We start from the raw sequence: 4,898 nt of genomic DNA on the forward strand, positions 1-4,898 counted from the left end.
CTACTCTATCTATGGAGACTGCCTCTGTCAATTGGTCATCCACTTTAGTATTGGCAGTTTGGTTGTAATACAAATTATATATGATTCTCAAGTCTCTATTATTTACTCCCGCTTCTTTCAAAATGTTTATAAGTTTATCATATTTTTCTCTATCAAACGCCTTTTTGTAGTCGATAAAACAAATATACACGTCACAGTCAATATCCCTGCATCTTTGCATAAGCACTTGGACAGCGAATAGAGCCTCTCGGGTGCTTAAGGCATCGCGGAATCCAAACTGCGTCCATGATACCTGTTCTTCGCATTTTTTATATATTCTGCCGTGTATCACTTTCAGAAACGTTTTGAAGTTTTGAGTAAATGGCTCATTAGGCTAATTGTTCTGTAGTCTTCACATGTTTTGGCATTTACTTTTTTGGGTAAAGTTACGAAGGTCGACTTTAACCAGCTTTGGGGTATTTTTCCAGTTACATATGTTTTATTGATTACAGATGAAACATATTGCATTAAAACGTATTTTATTAAAAATTCTGGTGAATACACTATAAGTTTTAAAAACACTATTAACACTATTGGCCTTATTTCTTTTTGTTTTTATTTGGATCCGGAATTTCATAGCAAACGAATGCTCTAGATAAAGAGGCTAGAGAAAATAAGATAATTACTTAGTGATCTCAGTAAGATATCTAACTAGAAGTTTACATCTGTAAACACAGGCAAACAATCGATAATACAGTAAAGAAGTTTTATATTTTGTTGTTTCTGATAATCTTGAATTCAAAATATAATCTTTCCCGTATCGCAATTTAAATTCAAGTTCTACACTTTTATGACCGTGTTGTTATAAAGTGCATAGTTTTGAACAACTATCAAACATTTTATCTCTTGAGTTATGCATACCGAATGATGGATTCTCCCAAAGTCACATTATTTTACATCATATCCAGCGTAAACGGCGCAACTTTCGCATTTGTATAAGTTGACTCTTTCGCATTACCCAAGTAATTTATACAAATCCCACCATTAGAATGCTAATATGTTTGATAGTATTTTCGATCTAATCTTTATTTATTTTTTCTAACATTGTCAGATAAATTTTCCGCCAAACGCTTCTTTTGGTACGCAAATTATGGTTTCCAAAATCCAGTATCTTGCAGTTAGATGATATAAATCAGGAAACAGTAAATTGAGAAATCTATTGTATAATATCTTAGAGACACTATTAGGCACTAAGTAATATACCAACACTTTAATATTAGAACCTGCTATGCAATTAAACGTTAGTTTTTTTCTCTATTCTTTCTTAGAGGTCTTAAATCACTTATAGTTTTGTTCTAAAGCTATTTCCTTGTGGCATCTTATGCAATATAATATTTTATTTGGGAACAAGCCACAATTTAAGTTTTAAATTCAATTCAATATTTGATATTTCGACTTCCACTTCGGAAATCGTTATCAGAATACAAAACATTAACAAATTAAACAAATTTTGTTTTTGGTTGCTTGGTAAAAAAATTCTTAGAGGAAATAAAAAATGTAGTATATCAAAGTGTGTAAATAATTTATTTCTTTAGCTGAGCGCTTTCGACATAAATGTCATCATCGGAGCTAATGCTAAAATAAAAAAAGAGGTCTTGTAATAAAAAGAAGTACAAAACTCTTTTTTTTACTTACGTCAATTGTTAAAAAAGTACCGCTACAAAATTGAGGTGTTAACATTTGCATCTTATGAAAATAACTTTTGGTTGGATATCCTCCGTACAACCCCAAACAGCAAAAACAGAAAAACGGCCACATTACACGTTACACAAACACAAAAAGAATTTTTTCATAGTATAGGTATCACCCATCCATTGTTGGCCTAGTAGAAACAGCTGACTGACAAAGTCGGATATTTAAATCTGCTTTTATCTGTTCTGCGTTGACGTATGACATCTGACATTAAATTCTGAATAATTTTAACATTTTTGAAAGAAAAATTAAAAATTTTTAAAAAATTTTTAAGGAAATGTACCTTAGATGTTTGTACTAATCAACTAATAAATTAATTGATAACATGATTGATTTTAAGACTAATTGGCCCAACATACATACACACCTTGTCAGATAAAAAATAAAAACAGGAAGTAATGAGGAAGATCAGTTTTTAATGGTGAATTCTCAAATTCAATATTCTAGGAGATATTAGATCATTGAAATTATAGATTGAGATAATATTAGATTGTTGTTGTTATTCATCTTTTGTAAATTATGTAAGTCATTGAAATGACCTTGACAGAGTGTATGGATATTTTACTAAGTTGAATCGTTAATGTTTATAGTAGAAATATTAAATTATTTAAATGCTAAGATGTTAAAATGAGTTTATTCAGTTTCTACTGTTGTAAGACATTGATAACAAACCAATAGAATAGTGTTCAGTGGAATTCAATTCTTAACAAAATAGTTTCAAACACTCTTGTTGTTAAGTGTTTTATTTCTAAAGTTCTCATTACTTGATGATATAAGTATGTTATGTAAATATCTGTAATACAACAATGTATGTATAAATCCGGCCAATAGACACAAGTTTTCCTTATTTGTATTTTAAGTTATAAAATTAAATGTTAAATATAAATACACTAGTTTTTATATATATTAAAGATTGTATGAATCTCCAGGTCCTCCAACAAATTCATTAATCTATAATTTTTAGATGGAATGTTATGCAAAATTTGGCTGTCTTTAGTGGGAGAGAAGGAATGATTGGTAGAATTAACATGATAGCCAAAATTTGATTTTTCTGGAGTTCTGACATGCTCCTTGTTTCTTTGAGAAAGGGTTCTCATTGTCCTTCCAACATAGGTGGTACTGCAGTCACCACAAGATAGCTTGTATATGCCACTTTTATTTAATTTATCTATTTTGTCTTTGGTTTTACTAAACAGTGATTTGATGGTATTTTTAGTTTTAAATGAAATTTTGAGGTTCTCAACTTTATTTGAAATTACACTTGAAACTTTATCTGAAGTGTCTGAAACTTTATATCAAGTGTAATTTCAAATAAAGTTGAGAACCTCAAAATTTCATTTAAAACTAAAAATACCATCAAATCACTGTTTAGTAAAACCAAAGACAAAATAGATAAATTAAATAAAAGTGGCATATACAAGCTATCTTGTGGTGACTGCAGTACCACCTATGTTGGAAGGACAATGAGAACCCTTTCTCAAAGAATCAAGGAGCATGTCAGAACTCCAGAAAAATCAAACTTTGGCTATCATGTTAATTCTACCAATCATTCCTTCTCTCCCACTAAAGACAGCCAAATTTTGCATAACATTCCATCTAAAAATTATAGATTAATGAATTTTTTGGAGGACCTGGAGATTTCTAGAGAGATGAAGTCTAATCCTGATTTTTGTGTCAATACTCAGATCAATTTGAATTGTAATTATAAACCTTTATTCAAGTATCTATGGGAGACAGTGGAGTAGTGACCTCATACAATCTTTAATATATATAAAAACTAGTGTATTTATATTTAACATTTAATTTTATAACTTAAAATACAAATAAGGAAAACTTGTGTCTATTGGCCGGATTTATACATACATTGTTGTATTACAGATATTTACATAACATACTTATATCATCAAGTAATGAGAACTTTAGAAATAAAACACTTAACAACAAGAGTGTTTGAAACTATTTTGTTAAGAATTGAATTCCACTGAACACTATTCTATTGGTTTGTTATCAATGTCTTACAACAGTAGAAACTGAATAAACTCATTTTAACATCTTAGCATTTAAATAATTTAATATTTCTACTATAAACATTAACGATTCAACTTAGTAAAATATCCATACACTCTGTCAAGGTCATTTCAATGACTTACATAATTTACAAAAGATGAATAACAACAACAATCTAATATTATCTCAATCTATAATTTCAATGATCTAATATCTCCTAGAATATTGAATTTGAGAATTCACCATTAAAAACTGATCTTCCTCATTACTTCCTGTTTTTATTTTTTATCTGACAAGGTGTGTATGTATGTTGGGCCAATTAGTCTTAAAATCAATCATGTTATCAATTAATTTATTAGTTGATTAGTACAAACATCTAAGGTACATTTCCTTAAAAATTTTTTAAAAATTTTTAATTTTTCTTTCAAAATTGTTAAAATTATTCAGAATTTAATGTCAGATGTCATACGTCAACGCAGAACAGATAAAAGCAGATTTAAATATCCGACTTTGTCAGTCAGCTGTTTCTACTAGGCCAACAATGGATGGGTGATACCTATACCATGAAAAAATTCTTTTTGTGTTTGTGTAACGTGTAATGTGGCCGTTTTTCTGTTTTTGCTGTTTGGGGTTGTACGGAGGATATCCAACCAAAAGTTATTTTCACAAGATGCAAATGTTAACACCTCAATTTTGTAGCGGTACTTTTTTAACAATTGACGTAAGTAAAAAAAGAGTTTTGTACTTCTTTTTCTTACAAGACCTCTTTTTTTATTTTAGCATTAGCTCCGATGATGACATTTATGTCGAAAGCGCTCAGCTAAAGAAATAAATTATTTACACACTTTGATATACTACATTTTTTATTTCCTCTATTCATTCAAGTGTGTACAAACTTATCAGTCTTTCAACTATTTTTAAAAAAATTCTTCTAATAATTAAATTTTAACTGACTTATTTACATACGTATTTACATTACATATGTACATACAGTAAATTTTAAAGCGATATTGCCAATATTTATGAGTTCCGTTCTTAGAAGTTAGTTCATTCGATGAAATCAACTTTAACTCAAAAATATCCACTAGAAAAATTATAGCACGTGATTTGTACGTAAAAAGATAACCACATGCAATGAAGACAAAAAACCTCATGCTACT

At 29.2% G+C, this 4,898-nt stretch overlaps 1 long non-coding RNA gene across 1 annotated transcript; it reads left to right on the plus strand.

Annotated features, from left to right (window-relative positions):
- Window positions 1-4,186: 4,186 nt before the first annotated feature.
- LOC126885985 (uncharacterized) lies at window positions 4,187-4,588 on the plus strand. The gene is made up of 2 exons (XR_007698524.1): window positions 4,187-4,459; window positions 4,519-4,588. It is a non-coding gene; the product is annotated as an uncharacterized LOC126885985 (long non-coding RNA).
- Window positions 4,589-4,898: the final 310 nt, after the last annotated feature.

Source organism: Diabrotica virgifera, chromosome 6, assembly GCF_917563875.1.
Source record: "Diabrotica virgifera virgifera chromosome 6, PGI_DIABVI_V3a".
Lineage (NCBI taxonomy): Eukaryota > Metazoa > Arthropoda > Insecta > Coleoptera > Chrysomelidae > Diabrotica > Diabrotica virgifera.